General features: G+C 40.4%; 1 protein-coding gene across 1 annotated transcript in view; it reads right to left on the reverse strand.

Moving 5' to 3' along the window:
- LOC127354529 (neuronal acetylcholine receptor subunit beta-2-like) overlaps nucleotides 1-18,243 on the reverse strand; it is a 141,386-nt gene extending 123,143 nt beyond the window's left edge. The window contains exon 1 of the mRNA XM_051384488.1: nucleotides 18,238-18,243. The gene's annotated coding sequence lies outside the window, so the exon portion shown is untranslated. The remainder of the gene's footprint in view (nucleotides 1-18,237) is intronic.
- Nucleotides 18,244-20,394: the final 2,151 nt, after the last annotated feature.

Consider the following 20,394-nt stretch of genomic DNA (forward strand, 5'->3'; position numbering starts at 1 on the left):
GTGCCTTTGGAAAAAGGCATATCGAGGTAAAATGATTTGACTGTTTACTCAGCTAATGGGATTATTTTATTTTAGAATCCTTACAGATGTCTGACATTTCCTCATGAATAGGCAGTCAGGAGATTCACCTAGGGGATTTTTTATATGTCTGATTCACTGTCTATCTGAAGTTAAATTGGGGTGATGAAGTCAAATGCTGGAGTTGAAATGTCTTTCAAAATAAATGTTTGAAATGTCAGATTTTATTTTTGGGACATATTTTTTTAACTTTATTGTCAGTTTGAGTTCAAGAGGTATAAGAGACCATGCTCTGTAGATAACTCAGAAATATCTTTTGTGTACTTACTTACAGAGAGTGCTCTGAAATGGCCTTTGCACCATTCACGTAAAACTGTTTTTATTCATTTTTTTATCTCTCATATTTTACTCAACCTCCAATCCTTTTAGTTTTTGTGGAAAGTAGCAAAGTAAAATGCAATTCAATTAGGTGGTTGTTACCCTGAGGCCTCTTATGTTCCTTCTTCTTTCTACTGCATCGCAAGTCCATCTCCCTCTCTATTCCTTATGCAATGTTAAGAAATAGACCATGCAATATTGTTATTATTACACATGCGTACTGAACAGTATCCAAGTGGGCTCAGTGAGCAAGAAGAAAAAAAATGGAAAAAAACCCAACCTGAAACTGAGAACAATATGGAGTTATGTTGTACTATAAATAAACGAACAATTTCATTAAATTATTCATGAACAGCTCATTCCTCTTACCTGAGAACAACCAATGTCAAAGCAACTTTACCTGATTACTGTATCAACATAAGAAGCAAGAGTCTCCAGTCTAACTGATGTGAAATGTGGGAGGAAAGTCGAATAAAGGACCTGCAGTGTCAGACGTGAACCAAACTCGCAGACTTCTTGTTTAGAGGTGATGGTGCCACTGAGCCAGTGTACTGTCACACCAACAAGCAGATCACTACCTAAGAGCATGCACTTCTTAATTGACACTAGAGGCTATATAGCTTCTGTTTCACATAGAAAGACTGAAAACATCATCGTCCTGACAGTTAGGAGGATTTTATGTTGTTTGTTTTAATAACATGCTGGATATGCAGTATAATTGTATAACTGAATAATTGAAGAGTATAAATTAATTTTAATCAGTCTGTTTGGTTTGGATGATACGTCTGTTTTGCAGTGTGAAAACTAAAATAATTTGTCCTGAACTTCATCATGTTAAATAGTTTTCAATAAATTTTACTGTATATCATTTTTGTAGGGCTGTACCTGACTCAGTCATTCCCCTTTTTCTTCAGATCAGCGCCACACTAAACTCAGTGGTTGAAATATGGCTACATGAGTCTCATGTTTTAGCCTACGTCACATTTTAATGTCTTTCTTTGTCCTCTGTGATGTGAGAACATAAGATTTGTGTGTATCCTGCTATTAGTTCAGTTATCAAATCCCAACGTACAACGGATTGTCTCTGCTGCTGGGCTGCTGACAGCTCTGTCAGCCCAAGAGTCAATCACAGTGGATGGCAGTTAGAGGAGGTTATACCACCGTCTGGTTCAAAAGTAACGACTTAACTGGTAGTCATCACGGAGAAGTGTCAAGGCAGCCAAATTGCACTGCCTCACCTCACATTGTCTGGCATCATGCTGTCCTCTGTTAACTATCACTCTTCTCCACTTCCATCAGTTTGTTTACTGCTTTGTGGTCATTTTGAGACTTGATTTTAAGATTTTATAGCCCTCCATGTTGCCGCACTGTGTACAATGATGCAACTGAAAACAAAAGATTTGACTGACAAAATGCGAGTCACCTTAGGGTCTTCTCGATTCTTTTATGAGTAGCATAAAGGGAACTACTACCTGACTTTAATTATACAACCTGTTGTTTTAAAATGACAATTAAATTACCTGGTGTCCTTATCCTATTTGGTTTTGCTCATGGCCAATGACTGCAAGTGTTTTCAATTTACTGTAATGTGATTGGCCCACTACCACAGCTACAACTTCATAAAATCTGTGGTGGTGAAGTTGAGAGCGGTATATTTGAGAGTTCAGTGTGCCAAGATGGAGGGCTGTACAGTTAAATGTCAAAATCACAATATGAGAGAGTGCAATATCCAAATCACAAGCTGCAGTTTTGACAAAGTTATAATGTGTGACAAAACAGCATTATAATGCAGTACTGTAGTGCTGCAGAGGTGCCCTTGTCTACAGATCTTACAGATGTAAGAAAACATGTTTGACCCCAACAAATGTCACATCATCATGATTTGAATAGTAACAAATTATAAAGCAAAAATGGAGATGTCACCAAAAATACGACTATAATGTGCTGTGCGTCTGTAGTATAAAATACATAAAATGCGGAAGGATTATTTCAGGAAAAACTGGGGAACATGAGTAGGGCTGCAGCCAACCAAAGAAAATCATTAAATTCTGCCTACTTTTCAGCCCATCGATGGGGGAGAAAAATGTGCACATTATTTGTAACTTAATTGGCCACAGTGCTCTCTGCCTGATAGCAACTGGGTGATAATTCAGTCAGACAACTCACGTTTGAAATGTTTATTAAAGCAGTATAGCATATTTAAAATTTGGCTTCTAGGCTCCGACCTCATCACTCCCCGCAGATATGTTTACATAAAGATATTGGTGAGCGATGATCAAATACCTTAACCCCTAGCTGGAGCCTACAGGTGGATGCTGTGGTGGTGGTGGGGCTTACAGTGCAGCAGGCAGCAATAGCTTACAGAGCAGCAGCAATGTGATGCAAGGCAACAGTGGCATTGACACAGCAGAGGGAGAGCTGGGAAATTGTGCAGCTTAAATAGACCGCCAGATTGGAAGGGAGCACTTGGTTAGTGATTATGGAATAAGGCATGTCATGTGTGTATTGCAGTGCAGCTCGAGTTGACTGCCTGAACTAGCTTGCAGGCTTCGGTCCATTTATACAGTGTTGCCAAGCAAATGAATTCCTAAGATTTGACCATTTGTTTTTCACAGATAGGTATATCATTATTGCAACAACATCCTCTAAGGCAAAATCTTAAGTAAACTCCAGTATATCCAGAACTCTGCCGCTCGTCTGCTCACCCGCACCCGTGACCACATTACCCCTGTCCTCCAGAACCTCCACTGGCTCCCGGTCCCACAACGAATTCAATTCAAAATCCTCCTGCTCACACACAAAGCCCTCCATAACCAGGCCCCTTCCTACCTCACTGACCTGCTCCACCGCCACAATCCATCCCGTGACCCGCTCATCCGATGCAAACTTCCTGTCTCCACCACCCAGGACCAAGCACCGAACCTGGGGCGACAGAGCCTTCTCTGTAGCTGCCCCCTCCCTCTGGAACTCTCTCCTCAAACAAATCTGTGACTGCACCGACCTTCCAGCATTCAAATCAATGACAGAAACTCACCTTTTTAAAATTCCTTTTAATGTTTAGCTTAATCTGATGTGTTTTTAGTGTTTTTACTATTTTATGTTGTTTTTGCTGCTTTTATGTTGTTTTTATGTAAAGTGTCTTTGAGTATCCAGAAAAGCGCTTACAAATAAAATGTATTATTATTATTATTATTATTATTAATATTATTATTATTATTAGTAGTAATTATAATAATAATAATAATATGTCCATTTTCATACCTTAGCACACACCGACAAGGAACGGGAAACAGAACAGGCTTCCGTACAAAAACAAAGCTAATGCAGTATAAGTAATGCACCTACAGAAAAAGCAACATGAAAAGTTAAACATTGGCATCTAACCCACTGCTCTTGTTATTTAGTTGGCTTCAAGTGAGACTTGAACTGTTCACACGGTTTCTCTTGAATGTCCCTCAGTATTACAACATTAGACCAAAATCTATCTAAGAGGCAGTAGCTACTTAGCAACACGTTAAAGCAAAGTATAGCAGGCTAAACAACAACATTAACACTAAAACAACATAAAACATGGCAAAACATACGGCTTCCAAATTTGAAGTCAGGTCACGGACAGCCTGTAACATTATTGATCCAACATTGAGTTTAAACCTTGTTAACTAGCCTGTTATTAGCCCTCATTACTCCACAGCAGTCCGTACTAAAAGGTTGCCACCCAAAATTAACTTTATCTACTCAGCTCTTCTGTCCTCTGAGGCTGGGACTGATGTAGTGATTGTTCCTGGTTATTTTGACATTATGATAAAGCACCTCATTAAGCATGGAGAAACTTTGTTGTGGGCAGCAGTACCGTGTTCGCAGGGCAAAAACTAAAAGGTATCGAATTAAGTCCTCTAGAGTTGTATGCAAAAGTTTGGGCAAAAGTTTGGGCAAGTTTGGGTATGGAACATAAAACAATATTTTTCAGCAAACATTCATGCATAGTTACTCAGAATCAGAAATTGAACAAAAAAAATAAAAAAATAAAAACATTGTGGAGTTCTGCAGTCTCGGATTAAACAGCCCTTAGACCGGAGCCATGTGAACAATTGTGATTAGGAAGTGTCAGATGGTGCCAATTTCAATCCTTTGACAATCCATGTGTTCTTCTAAGCAGCTGTGTAAGACTCTGCAAATGAAAGTTATTGATGCCCATTGATGCCCACAATGCAGAAGAAGGTTATAAGGAGATAGCAAAGCATTGTCAGCTTGCAGGTTACCCAGTGTGAAATGTTATTTAGAGATTACAGTTTAGGGGAACTGTGGAGGTCAAGATGAGCTCCAGAAAGACAAGAAAGCTCTGGGAGATAACTGCTTGTATGCTGGTCAAAAAGACAATAGGGTCACTAACTACTGGCAGTGTTCCCAAACGTTTCCATGTGCCACAATGAGTTTTTTCTTTTTTGTTCAGATAAACGTAACTATGCATGAATGTTTTCTGACTTTACTGTTTTATTTTTTGTTCCAGGTCTTTGAAATGTTGTGTTTGCGTCTTATTAATTAAGCTTTGTTAAGGGGTGTCCAAACTTTCAAATACAGCTGTATTGGTATTGGTAAGGGTAATATCTAAAGGTATTGGCATTAGTGTCGTAATAAAATTAAACAGTACTCAGCCCTTGACTTATTTTTCAGTAGCAGCTTATGTTGTCAGTCACAGCTCTTTGCGACTGTGGAAGAAGGTTTTTCAGTGTATAAGAATTGGGAATTAAGCTGTTGAGCCATAATTAGAACTGTTCTAATATGGAAATAGAACTTTTTTAGAATAGGACAATTTGTTTCATGAGATGCAGTTTTTCTTTCTGAAAATAAATGTTCCAGTCACATCTCTGTTAATTGAATAACGTCCAGTCTGCAGTTTCAAGTTCCATAATTTTATAATAGGAGTTGAGGAAGAGGCAACCTTTAACTTCACCCGCCCTCACTTCAACCTGTATTTTACTGAATGACGTGAATGATGTAAACTGGCAGGAGACTTTGGAAGGGCCATGATAACTCACTAAACAGACACTAAGATCAGTGGCCTTGCTCTCTCTAAAGCCAAAGCTTTGTTGGTCATGTTTCCTCACGGAGAAACAAAAAAACAAAAAGAAAAACAGAAGAACACTTTAAGAGTCAGTGAGGAAAAGAGAGAATGAAGGAAAGCCCTGAAGGCAAATAGCAGGGAACATCAGTCCTGTTTGACGGAGCTACTTTAGCTGTCATGCAAGAGTACATGAATGCACACAGTCAGCATCACTGAACACAGATAGCCATGGTGATGATGATGATGATGTCGAGCTACTTCTTATGTTTTGACTAGATGATTGGACGTTTAGTTAAGTCTAGTTGTTCTTATCCAGTCAGCATGAAACCACCATTAAAACCATAGCAAAACCAGAGTTAAAACAAACAATAAAAAAACACAACATGCAATATTATGTGATTGTTTTTCAGTAACCGGTAACCAGGTAAGCAGTGAGAGTGTATATGTGGATGGATGGATTTGTCACTTTACAGGTCAGACCAATTTTTAAGTCTTTCTCTCCTATTTTATTTTGTTATGAGGAGAAAAATGACTTATGATTCACTCCGATATCACGTGACTGCTGAAAAAGCCACTGACCTCAAAGCCGTGCAATCTGCTGTGTAGCTAGAAGTCAACCGACAAGTCAAACCAAGTGGCGTAAACTCTCCAGAGATATTTGGTTTGTCAGAGCTGATTAGACCCAGGGAGGCGTAAGCAGACACTCTGGGATAACACGTGGTGGCGTTGAGTTGAGTTATTGGCCTCAGCCTGTTTATTGGCCGATGTGTTAGGACAGGGAGAATGAAGCGGAGAACTCGTACGGATGGAGATGATGATGGTTGATTTCTCTCACATAAGTCTATCTCTTCCCTCATTGTATTTAATGACACTTTCTATTTGATTTCTCAGCCAAGGCTTATTGTCTGGTAATTGTGTTTGCTTGTGCATGCATGCATGAATCCCTTTTAATTCTGTGTGTACACAAGAACATTTATTATAATGGCTGTATGTTAGTAAAACATGTTTGCATGTTCAAATACAGCAAGAGAGAGAGAGTTTTTTTCCTGCATGTCTGTGAATGTGTGTGTTGTAGAGAAACACTGTCACGGCTCATCACACCAAGAGATCACACAACACGATGTGACAGTGCACAGTGCAGCTCAGCAAGTGGCGCTGGGATTTTAATTGATGTTAAAGCCACTAAGTACTCAGAGCGCTGATGGGTAACCTGTATTGAGAGAGAGGGTAAGAGACATGGTGTCGGCACTACTGGATCATTCTCAAGCAATGCAATCACCTTGAAATTTTGCAAACATGAAAATACCATGCTGACATGACAATTTTCAATGTGTAGAACACAATGTGTATGTTTAATGGGAAAGGGTGATTCTATTAGGATGGCTACAGTGATCTGTTTTGAAGGTTTTAATGCTGTCTCATGACATTTTGTCATATTTGTTGTAACAGTGCCAGTGACAGTGTTACGGTAAACTTAACTCTGTGAAAGGGTGTGCCAGTTTCAGTTTGTTAGAAATATGCCACAGGCTACAGGCTACAGGTGCCAGACTTGTCATTTAAGTGAAATTCACAAATGCCCTACCAGGCAATGTGTTTGGGAAATCTTTTAAAACAGTTTCTTGATCCTGCATGTCTAGGTTCACACCAAAGTTTGTGAGATACAATGTGTGAATGCAAAATACTGATATATGTTTTAACAAGTGTATACTGCTAGGCCTGTATGATCGTAATCATTGTTGTATGACCTGGCTCAGGTTAAACTCTGTCAGAGTCTGAATGAGAGTTGGTTGGGTGATGACTTTGCTATCGTGGGAAACAATGGCAAAGAGGACGGTGCTGGGAAGTAACAGGGTCCAATTTTGGGGTTAATAAATTGGGTGGGATCGGATCAGTGCACAGACACGCGTACTCGTCAATACCCAGTATCGGAACAAGTTGGAAAGTGTTTATTGATCTATGGGCTTACAGCTTTGTTTGGATTGGACTGTATTGCAAAACAATATTTGCCTGTTGCAGTTACTATTGCCTGGTGAAAGAGTTATGCTGAATTTTGACTGAAGATTAAGCCTCCGTGTTTTATCGTTGAAACAACTGCTGTACAATTCAGCTTGTTCAGTTGGTTAAGTAAATTTAATCCTGAAGGCAAGCAGCAACATTAAGCTGCTGAAGTCCCTACACTTCAACCTTTTCAGTCTTGTTCCCTTTGCCTCCAAACTAGTTAAATCCAAATCCTCTGCATATGACCCTCCTTAATCTTGTATTAGACCAAAGTGATCCTCTGTTAGCTCAGTGCATTGAGCTTATTACGTGATGATGAATCTCTCACACGGAGTTAAGTCAGTTGGATGGGAAATACAGAGGTGCATTTGGGTAAATTAGCATAGCTTTAGCTTAGCCTACCATAGTTTGGCTTGGCGGGCCTATTGAAAAAGGCACCTTTCGGCTGACAACAAAGCTAATATTAGCTTAGCATTAGCGTTAGCAAACAGGGGGCTTAATCAGGCTGCAGGGCTGTCAGAACGTATAACCACATGCTTCCAAGGGTCCCTTTGGAGTTATAATCCTGGGTCTCGGCAGGCGATGACCTCATGGGCTGGACTGGTGCCTGTGGGAGGATTGGGGAAACTGTGTGTGTCTAGCAGGCCGCTCACTGAGAGTGTGTGTGTGTGTGTGTGTGTGTGTGTGTGTGTGTTCTTTATGGCTGATTGTTTTATTGAGGCATACGACACAGAGAGACTCTACTGACACCGGCAAGTTGAACTTTGCAAACAGGCACAGGAATAGAATTCCAGCTGTTTTGTTTGGTCATTTTTGTGCTGTATCTCATGGAGATACAGTGTGTGTAGGCCCCAGGATATGAGCGCAATGATATTTCAATTGTCTCCGTGCCACATTGCATTAACAGTGTGCATTGTTTTTCCTCATGGCTATGAGATAATTGAAAAGGTTAACCTGTCAGTTTTATCTTACGTTATTTGTCTTTTCTCAGACTAAAATAGTGGTTAAGGACATCTGTGACTGGCAAGATGGCACACTCACTCGAGTCTACTATGACCAAAAGGCCATCTTATACACAGAAATGATGACAGTGCTGCTACAAAGTTAGATGGGAGGTTACCCGGGAGCATGGTTACGCCAACCTCCTGCAGCAGGAGAGAAAAAATTATTTCTACCAATTAAATGTATTTGTAATTGCACTTGAACTATATTTTATCTGCAAGAAAAATGAACCGCAGGGGACTTATGTTGCCTGCCTTTCCCCCTGACCCATCATTATGGGTCCGTACTATGATAATCCAAGAAGGCCTGTTGCCCAGGCAGACCACCCCTTTACAAGAGCCTAGATTCTAGAGGGGGGAATTTGGGGTTAAAATAACTCCACATCTTCACACAGAAAGCTTTAGAAACTGGAAGTCAGTTGACTTGAGTTAAATGCACACACACGTGGACACACACACACAGACGGTGAGCCTAGGGACTCTGGAGGCAGATTGCTTTGCTGTCAGTGTCGGGGACTGTCAGTAGCTCCAGCCAGCCATGGGCATCATCAGCCAGAGAGACCCAGGACTCACTGGCTCCACTGGGCTCCACAGCAGAGAGGCAACCTGTCAGCATGATGCAGAAGGCCTCAGGGTTTGGGAGTTAAGACTCTTTATGAAACATACTGTACTGAGAGAGCTTTGCCGATAGCCCCTGGGCTGGTATGCAGAGAGGGTGAAGCCAGGAGTCACAAAGACGAGACAAGGCATGGGTAGAGCAAAAGATAGCCACTAAAGCAAATGCCACAGCTGAGACTGGCCAGTGGAATGGAAGTTCAACATGGAGGGTTGATGGGTTGATACATCCTAACTATTTTTAGTTTGATATCAGAATGACCTGCAGACATCTATAAAAGTTAAATGTGGTACATGTGCTGATGATTCAACAAATATTTAAACAGCAAACTTACATTAGATGGAATAGAAAGTATCAAACCAGTCAACTTTAAATCTCTAGGCCCTATCTACAACCAGGGTTTGGTTTGTTCATTCTGGGCTACTGTAGAAACATGGCGGACTACATAGAAGGCAACCTGTGGCTCATTAACTTAAGCAGCGACATTTGTAAATAAAGAAAGAATAGCACAAAATCCATGCTTCACAAATCCACAATGAGAAAAAATGTTTTTTTGTCAGATGGAATAGTTTATGTTTAAGATACGTTATTACATTTGCTATATTAAATTCTATTAAGCAGTAGTTTAGCGTACCATGGGCTCATTTGCTAATTTGATATCTTGTGCATGTGTGCGCGCGCGCACACATGCTCTTGCCCTGTGGATGTGTGTGTCCATCCTCTCTCCATGAGAACCAGCCCTCTGGCCTTCCAGCTGAGTTCACAGATCCAAAGTCGAGTTAATCTGGTTTTACCTTTAGCCCCAAAAACAACACGGGAGTAATCCAGGAACAGCTGTAATCAACCATGAAACCACTGATGGCTGCATGCTAGCTCGGGTCATGGAGCACAACAGGAAGAGACCTCAAGAGAACACTGGGACATTGAACTAATAGTCAAAAATGATGTGGATGTGGATATGTATGTTGATAGACAATATACAGTAGATCACCACAAAACTTTAGAGTTTGTGATCTGTCTTTTGCTTGATTTTTATGATCTCTTCCTCTTTAAAACAATGGACTTTTCACAAACATTTTCAAAAGTAGTTTAGTAAATACAGGATTTGACTCAGCTTGTAATTGATATTTGTTTAACTACAAATGGTCCTTATAGTCTATGGTATTCTATATTATCCCTGTGACATCCTGTGTCATTTTACAAATTACAAATTACAAGTGTGCTAGTGTTTTCGGCAACAGGTCAAGGAATCTCTCTGGTTGATATCATCGTTCTGAAGTGAAACAGTTTGGACCACTGTCAGTGAATCTCTGTGTCATCACACTCAGAACAATTATATAAGGAGGCTCGGGACACCGAGAGACAGAGAGATGAGGACAGGATCGGAGGGGGGGAGAGGGTACAAACAGATGAATAAATGAGTTAAGTGGGGAGAAGGGAATTTGTGCTTTCATCCCCCCCGCCCCCTTACCCCCTCCCTCCTGTTGGACAGTCGAGTGTAGGCTATAAGTGCTCTCCCCCTTCTCCCTTCGCTTCACTGCTTCTACGCTCGTCTCCCAATAGAAATTGCTCCGTGGCATTAAATATGTAAAATTAGCATTTTAAGTAGAACACATTTCTGTGTCGCGCCCCGCTCTCCCCCTCTCTGCCTGCCGCCCAGCCCTGAGCGCATAAGCCACACAAACTCATGCATGCATATAATATGCATTTGGTCATCTCCATGGTAACGCCAGTGGGGGAGGGGAGGGGCTAGAAGACAGAAGGATGAAAAGGTGTAGTCATTGAAAGTAGATCAGATTGTATTTATTTTTTATTTAGTGAGTTTATTCAGGGAGTAAGTCATACTAGCACTCTGTTAATGTGAAGAGCTGAAGACCAGGACACACACATGGGATAGGAACACACACTTCCACTCTGCCTGTATACTGAGACACACATTCACCTGGACTTCTCAGGTTGTTCTTTTTGTAAATGTTTTATCATTATCTTGGTATTCAAAGTATTAAAGCTTAATGGGGAAGAAATATTTTGAAACAGAGCTAGCCTATGACGTTATTTTCCTGCTCTTTTATCCACTTTGGTGCTTTTTTGCCTCTTAAGAAACACACATTGTGGTGAGTGGAAGCAATCCGAGGGTTTACACACCCACAGATACACACACAGAATGATCCATTAACTTTTGCCCTCACAATTCTGAGTCAAAAGGGCTATAAAGTGAAATGGCAAACAGCGTCTGTGGAGACAACTGACCTTTGATACCATGACACCCAAAGTCCACCTCTAATTCTACAACACCTAGTGCAACATGCACACACAAGAACACTGACCTTCTTACTACTATATGCCCATGTGTCACATCACTTTTTATCTGTCCATTGCAAGTTCCCATAGTCCAAAGTGACATCTTTGAATACCATGTTTTGTCCAAACAACAGTTTAAACCCCAAATAGATTCATTTATAGTGACATAAAACAGAGGAAAGCAACAAATCATCACATTTGAGAAGCTCGAACTAGAGAATATTTTATATTTTTGCTTCATAAACAATTATTAAGGTTGCTGACACTGGATTTTCTCTATCTATGGATGATTCAATGTCATTCAGACTGCTTACCCAATAAATACCCAGGGCCAAAGGTATAAATGATGTGAGAGAACACAAAAGGAAATGAGGTGTTTGTATTCAGGCTTAAAGCTAGTTTAGTCAGTTTACTGTATGAAAATTACAGTTACATTAAGCTTAATGACACCACTCAGGGAGTCAGAAAGCAATGTCATTTCAAGCAATGTCAAAAAATATCATCCAGTGGGAATAGACAGAGTATGCCAGACATAACACTGGTGTTACTTGTACTGATGCAGTATGAAATATGAGACAATTGAAGAACATATTCAGAAATAACAGTGAGAAGGTAATCCCTCAGTTGGCTGTAATCAAGTAGCATTTGATTTATTTGATTTTGAGCATTTTCAGCTCCAGTTGCAGCTGTGGCTGCTGGCCAATGGATAGTAGTTAGCAGCAGCAATAGCAATTAGCTGTATTGAGTTGGGTGTTTAAATATACCAGTGTATTACAGTATATCAATGGAGTGTAGTGGGTACACAGGAAGATAGCTAACAACGCTGTGTCCTAGAAATTACATTTATATCAAACTAATTTGCAGCAGCAAATATGTTATGTATGTCATGTAATGCTGTCCGGATTACGGAGACAGGGTTGTTGGTAGTGAATGGCTTATGATCAAATAAAGTCTGTATTGTATTTTGAGGTGGCTGTGCATAATGAACTTCTTTAGCAATGTTTGATCATATTACCGGTGTAAAAGCAAAGAGAGACCATTTTACTTTCTCGCCCATGATGATGATTTGCATTAATTTATTCGCATGCAAGGTTTGGTTTGAATTGTGATATTCTTTTACTGCAAATTGTGGTTGTATGGTTGTAGGTATGTGGAATAGTGGAATATTCACATAGTTCACAATTTTGTATTGTGTGACCTGTTAATGGGGCTTTTTTCAAAGCAGACATTTTGACCTGTCATAGTAGGAAAAGCACAATCGCTACTAATAGCAGTAACAATGGTTGTGAACCAGCATGCAAAATACCCTGACTGAAGACGATAAACTGAATTCACTCATTATTAATTTACACCAGTGCTTTTCCTACCGTGACATGTCCAAATGTCAGTGAAAATGTCTTTGGTTCTTTGAAACAGTTGTCAGTTAACCACATTTAACAGAAATCAATTCATAGCTGTTTAGATGTCAGACACCCAGACTTGGTCAACTACATACAGCCCTGAGCAGAACATGTTGAACAAAAACAAGGTCTAACCAACTTGTTCAAATTTTCCAGTAAAACTTGGTAATTATGATGTTTCATAAGTGCAGCCAGTGTACATGGAACATTGATTTGAATGCAGAATTTATGTGCCTGACATGCTGCACTCATCACATCATCACATATGTGGCTTTACTAATGCCTGAGCGAGCACGGTCCAGGATATATAAGAACACTGTGAGGCATCACATATTTATTAAAATCAGGGATCCATTTTTTATTAGGCCATGAGCCAATGGACTCAAGGTCTCGAAAGAGGCAGATTTTCAAAGCCTCATGTCCCATCAGGGTGGCAACAAGATTTCATGAGGTTAGGAAGTGCTCTCAGTCAAGAAATAGTCCAGCACATATAAACCCCATAAACCCTATAAAACCGCAGTTTGTATTTACACTACTTTAAATTTTTACTTTGGGTTTGTACAGATGAACCAAATAATATATAACATGTTGATTAGTGAGCGTTACAGTTGCTGGTAAGGATAGGTTTTGTTAACTGTGGACAGAGCTAGGCTACTCGTTTCCCCGTTAACAGTCTTTGTGCGAAGCTAAGCTAACCGTCTGCTGCTTTACATTTACCAGACAGTAATGAGAGTGGTATTGATCTTGTCATCTAACTCTTGGCAAGAAAGTGAAGCTCCTTTTAGAAGAAGCCAAACATTGATGTGAGCACATCTACGTGGTGTCTAAGGGTGCTCCTATCAGCGTTTTTGACGCTGATCACCAATCACTAGAAGCAGTATCAGCCAATCCCGATCACCAATCACTGGGTCTGTTTAAAGCCTTATGTTTATAGTATATGCACACATGCACACAACTACACTTCTGTCTCACACACACCTGGTTGCCCCATCGCACCCCTCTCTGCTCCTCTCTCCATATACAGGCTGTATGTGTCTGCTCCGTTACTTTGATGGTCAGCAGTTTTAGCAAGTTTCACAATGCCGCTTCACTTGCTCCGTGCTTGTAAAACATCAACCAGATAACGTTTCTCTCTCTCTGTTTCTCTGCCAATTACTAGAATTACTGGAGTCCCTGACTGTTAATATATTGGCGGCCTGCCCAAGTAAATCTATGTGTGTCAAAGGCTGAATAACCTTCCTGTGGAATAAAAATGCGTCAGCTGATCGGGTCTTCTGATCGGTGTTTATAGAGATCACCTCTCATGCTCATTAGAGTGAATATCGGCTGATTACGATCGGTGAACGATCAATCGGAGCACTCTTAATGGTGTCCAATTCTGATGCTTTGTGTAGCCATCTACCATGATTGTTGATCCTGAAGAAGGCCAGAGAGATAAAATGTCATCAGCTGAATAAAAGAGAAATGCATATGGAGCCAGACACTTTTTTTCCTTCTTCCAGTGATCAGCACCTCGCTACAAGCCTTGGTGTGCGTTACTTTCCTATAGGCTATTATATATGGCCATCCACCACCGTCATTCATAAATGCAAATTGAAAAAACTAAAATATCAATCTGTGCATGTAAATTTGTGTGCAAGGGCAGTTTTTATGGTAAACAGAGGCAGCTGCAGTTTAGAGGCACAGAGCTCATCATAAGTACACACTGGCAACCTTTATGTCTATAGCAGGTTGTAGGTCAGCCACTTCGGTCATCTGGGTCACAGTGTTGAATTCATAGCTTGTAGTCTCAGTCTACTTGGTCTCTGTGGTGCATTCAATGTGAAAGTGCTTTGCACCAGTTTGCACCATTTTTCATGGTTGAAACATTGAAACAACATTTTGCAGCAGCTCCTGTGATATCATGTTCAGTTTGTGTGATAACTCAAAAACCACTACATCCACAGTTAAATCCCAGTAAAGCAGTGATATATGCATGGCTACAGTACAGTTACCTGAACAGTATAATGCAAAAAAAACCAACAACCCTGTAATAAATCCTATTCTGGTGATGTTTTTGTTGCCAGTCAGTGTCACTGAGAAGTGTTCACCTTCATGATAATTTTAGGTCATATTGGGTTGCATTATTTTTGAAATGTGTTTCAAATATTCTGTCCCTTCTCATGTGTGTAAATGTGGTTGGACAAAACAGCTGGGAGGCAAAGCTCCCATCAAACTGTCATTGAAGTAAACAGAGGAGGCAACTTCCTGCTGCTTAGTGTGTAAAAGCCTGAAAGGAGAAAGCAGTAGAAGAGTGAGTGGTGGGTGTGAAGTAATTTTATGCTCTGCTTTGTGTTTCCTATACACAGCAGTACACACACACACACACACACACACACACACACACACACACACTCTCACTCACACTCTCACTCACTCACGTGTACACACTCGCCATGTGTTTCTATTTTATCCTGTGTGTATGTTTGTGTGCATGTGTGATAACCTCTTGGTTGACTTAGTTGTCTCTGTATGAGAACCAGCCGCTGCAGACGAAGATCATTACAGTCTCATTCATTAGAGTCATCCTTTAACTTTGGATTTGCCCTCCATCCAGCCACTCCCAAGACCTCCATTGTCTCACATTGATACCCCCCCTCCGCCTTTGATTCTGTATGTATTTGTGTGCCTTCATGTTGTATTCCTATATTTTCTGTGTGTTCTCTAATGCTGTTCCCATTTCTCTTAAAATCCTAATATTACAAGAAACCAACTCTCATTCCAGTGCCAAAAAAAACTCAAAATAAACTTTGGCAGGCCTTTCCGTCCTAAGAGCCCACATAATCAATCATAACCAGGGCGTACAAATTCATCAGCTTGGATCCATTTTGCTGTAGTTAAAGATCAAAAGGTTGCAAGTTGACTATAGGAAGTCCAGGTACTAACCCAGCCTAATTTATCTAACATGGGAGAGATTTAGCCCCCTGAGGAGACGGGGACATGGTTTTTCTCCATCACGTCGAATATCCTCGATGGGGCTCGAGGGCACTTAGTCTTGCCGCAGCATATCCTGTATACCATTTAACATTCCATTGATCAGATTAATTGCAGTTGATTGTGTCCTGTGCGAGGAAGCCTGTGAAAGTACACATTTAACTGATATAATTTATAAGATACATCAGTTACAACATAAGACTTTATTTTATTTATTTATTTTTGGACCTTTGGTTTGGTAAAATCCAAGCATATAGTACGAGTTGTTTCCGTTCTGATGTGTTAGATTGGAAATAGTTTAATTAGGACTATTTTAAATATGACAGATTATTGTACAGTGTCTTCATTTTCTTCAGAAAACATGGCTGTTGCCACCTATTCACTCTGCTCTTGGACTGGGAACCAGTTTCAAAATGTTGTCTTTATTTGTGCCAAAACTTGCCCAAAAAAATAAACCGTTTCACCCTTCTAGTTTCTCATTAGTTGGCCAAACTTATGCCTTTCATTGAATTTGTCAGTTTGTGGGTCTCTCAACTCTCTCTTTCACTTGCACACACGTACACACCTACACACACACTCACACAAACACACAATCTACGTTTCTCTGCAATTATGAATAATTGTGACTGTTGAAATGTGTGTGTGAGTCTGGAAACCAGTCACCTCTGCTGCATTGGTTTAAAGTGTGTGCCTGCTCACAGACACACAAACACTCGCGCACACACACTTCACATGTTAAATGAAAGGGCAACATTCAGGAAGTGGCAGCACTTTGAAGACAGCATTTCATGTTTCCAAGCGTGGAACACTTATTGGAGGTCAGACTCGGGGTCTATTAGGCCTCTCATATTCATTACGGAGGGTGAGAGGCGAGAGATCCAGGGAACAACAATCCCCCCTAGTTACTGTGACCCCTGGACCCAGGATGTTTTTCTGTTGGTTTTTGGTTGTTAACTCCTAAGGCCTTGAAAGAGGATTCGGTGTATACAGGCTACAGTTTTGGGTTATGTTGGGTAAGTTTTTATTGCACTCACAGCGAGGCCAAATAGGGTTTGGGAAGAGTGATTACTCAAAATATTCATCACTGCGGTGTGTTTTCAGATCGTGATCCCTGTATGAAACCAATATTAGAAGGAGGTTTGGTATTTTAGAAACAAAAGAGAGCCAGAGGCAATGGCCAAGAACATTTGAAAGACGGTGGTGAAAATCATGGTGATGATTATTATCCAGACATCGAGGCAATTTCAATTCACTGCCTGAGGATTAATGCCAGTGAGTATTTCCTCAGCGTGCGTTGTGTGATTCTGAATGTCTTCCAGCCTGCTCAAATGTGCCATTACTATGCAGTAAAATATATCTGTAAGAGCCATTTTGTCTCTGTTACATGCGGGCAAACATGCCAAAACATGCAACGCTCCATCTCGCATAGTCACAGAAACTTAGGAATACATACAGCAGATCAAACACACACACACCTCCCGAGCCCCTTTAGGGATGATATTCTACACCACAGGCCAAAGCCCATATCCTTACTGATGCAGTATCACCTCCGAGCCCTTGTCATGCACACTGCCTGTAGTGTGTGCGTACATGTGTGTTAAGCAGACACGTCAGTTTAGACTAAGGTGATCGGCCCGCTCCGACCCAGCTCCGGCCCCGCGGGGGTATCCCGGTGTCCCGCTGTCCCGGTGTGGGAAAGCAGAGTGTTGGATGGGGTATCCCGTAGCGCCTGCCTGGCTCCTGGGCAGCAGACGGCTAAATCAGTCACAGATTGGATTATGAACGGCGAGTTATGAATACATCTTTCTTAGATTGCAGGAAAACATAAGCAGTCATGAATGTGCTGACTGAGGCTATTTATTATGACTCCCATTACAGTGTAGACATAACATGCACACCCAGATTTAAATCCACTGAAAACTTTTTTAGGTGTTTTACCTGTATTTCCCTTTTTAGTTTTTTCTCTGTTCTTGTCTTTGTTTTTTTCTTATCCAGTTTCTCTTTCTCTCTTCCTCGCTATCCATCTTGCTCTCTCTCCTCTTTTTTCTCTATCTTTACACTCTCTCTCTCTCTTTTCCTCCTTTCTTCTCCGCCCTCAGGTCACAGACTCAGTTTCAAAGTGTTGATCCTCATCTGAAATCTATTGCAATCAGCGCAGCGCTGGGCATGAAATACAGGCTTGTGAGATCCGATACGTGTGTGTGAGCATGCCTGTTTGTGTTCAGATGGTTTTTTGTTACAGTTTCAGTCCAAAATAATCAATGAGACACCTGGTAGAGCGGTTGTGAAACATGTAAGATGATGCATTTTTCACATTTGTGCGCTCTCACTGTTGTCTTGTTCATTGGATACGCTACACTGCCCTTTAATGTTACTTCACTACCAGAATAAGAACTTCTGCTATATAACAAATAAAACACAACCAACCCAAATCTTATAATTAGATTTTGACAGATTAATGTAGCCCATGAGAGACACACACTTGTCCACTTGTGAGAGAGAAGAGACTTATACATATACAGTTTATGAGATACAGCTAGAAGTGTTGCAATCTACTGCAATAGGCCTGCAATAAACTGATGACGTAACACTTGTCAGTATAACATGATAAAATTCACACCACAAACCGCTGCCTGCAAAATAACCGTAAAGGGAAATCAACATGCCTCTAAAACAGTTTAAACAAAACATTTGTCTGTTTGTCATTTTTGATTAAATTACCATTATTGTAGTTTATAGTGGACTATAACCATATTAAGCAAGTAAACACAAACTACATTTATTCATTTTAAAATATCTTCACACCAGATACAGCATTACGGGTACTAATTATATGGAGGGTTGGGGGAGTTTAGCCGCATTGATTGATTTTTAAAAAACGGTTTTACTTCCTAATAATCTTTTGTACAAATCTTTCAGAATTGTAACTAGAAGTCTAAAAACATAGCCTTAAAAAAGAAAATTGGTGCATTTAGAATGGCAAACCTAGAGAGGTTTTAAAGTTTAAATAACAGAGCCATTGTTTGGTGGATTATTTCTCAGTGGGGCTATTTTGACTGTCATCGACTTCCGTAAGTAGTTGCTCGGTCATTATTGAGATTATAGCAATATATATATGTTGTGTGTGTGTGTGTGTGTGTGTGTGTGTGTGTGTGTGTGTGTGAGAGAGAGAGAGAGAGAATGTGGCTTTTACAGATATGTATGACTTTTTTTGCGTGTGTGTGCTCCTTGTATGTGGGGCTCTGATCCCACATGCAGGGTTTTGAGTATCCGTCCTGATCACCAGGAGCTGATAAGATGAGTGTAGTTGTTGTCTTTCATCGCCCTGGATGAAACATTCCTTTCTAATAGTTTGGATCAGCCTCACAGGCTGTTAACACAGGTTAGACGAAGACACTCAGAGCAATGTTACCTCTGTCCACTGGCCGAGATAAAGAGCCCAAATAATAGTAATTTGTATGGGGAACCAGTCAATCTGCACTTTTACAAACAAAAAGAGAATTTGTTTTTTTTTTTTAAATTCAAAATTTTGAAAAATAAGTTTTAATATTTATGGCTGTAGTTATTGTCAATTGTATTTTCTTTATTTACAGAATTAGGAAATGATTATCTTCAGCGGAAAAGATATCCATTATATTGTACAACATGCTCTTTATTATCTTTTATTAGTCCCTGATCTCCTCCAAAAAAACTTAATGATAATATAATATAATGCAGTTGTTAAATGACAGTTTAATTCACGACAGCTTCTCCAAGAGTTTAGCTATCTTGTGTTTTCTAAAAGCACAAGTGTGGATTCTTTGTAGTCTTTGTCCGTGGCCCCTCGGCCCGTGTGCCGGCCAAGTTAGGAAAAGGCCAAACCAGTTCTCTGCATTGTTAACAACATTTAATCAAAGCTCAATCAAAATAGCTGCCTTTCTTCCCGTGCCTGGCCGGAGGTAAAATATGTCTGTCGGAGGGAGTCTTGTCTCTGTCTGCTGACAGACGACCAAAGAGAGGGCTCTGTATGTTCTTATCTTCATCTAACCCGCCTGTCAATTCAACCTGCACATGAAAGAGAGACAAGAAACACCCCCTAAACTAAACTGTGCGGCCCTTTAGTCTCTCAGAACTAAATAATCCCAAAGAATAGACATCAACCTCTTTTAAATTTGAGGTTTCAGATGTTTTAACAAAAATGAACAGGTTATTTCAGAAGGTTCTTTAATTCCCACATAGAGAAGCTTCAGTTTTTGACAAGTGGTTTTTAATTTTTCCTTTTTATTTCCAGCTAATTCACTTGAGCACAAACAATAGATGCACTGGTTTCAGTGCAGATAGTGTTACCCATATGGGAACGGTCAGACTTACAGCTCGAGTTCCCAGCCCATATGCTGACGACTCCAAGTATCAATCACTGCATCTAAATGACTTAAAAGAGCCATATTGATTACCAATACGGCATCATAAATCAACATGCAGACACTCTCTTTTTCTCTGGCTGTTATTCTCTCTGTCTTACACACATACACACACTGTCACGCAGACACATGGGCCTTATGAAATGATAACAATAAATCTGGTGGAGGGCTTTCACAGGACAGAGAGATGCAGATGAAGTCACTCTCGTAACCTGATAGATGATTAGAGACAAAGAAAATCAAAGTG

Source organism: Dicentrarchus labrax, unplaced genomic scaffold (genome assembly GCF_905237075.1).
Source record: "Dicentrarchus labrax unplaced genomic scaffold, dlabrax2021, whole genome shotgun sequence".
NCBI classification, from domain to species: Eukaryota; Metazoa; Chordata; class Actinopteri; family Moronidae; genus Dicentrarchus; species Dicentrarchus labrax.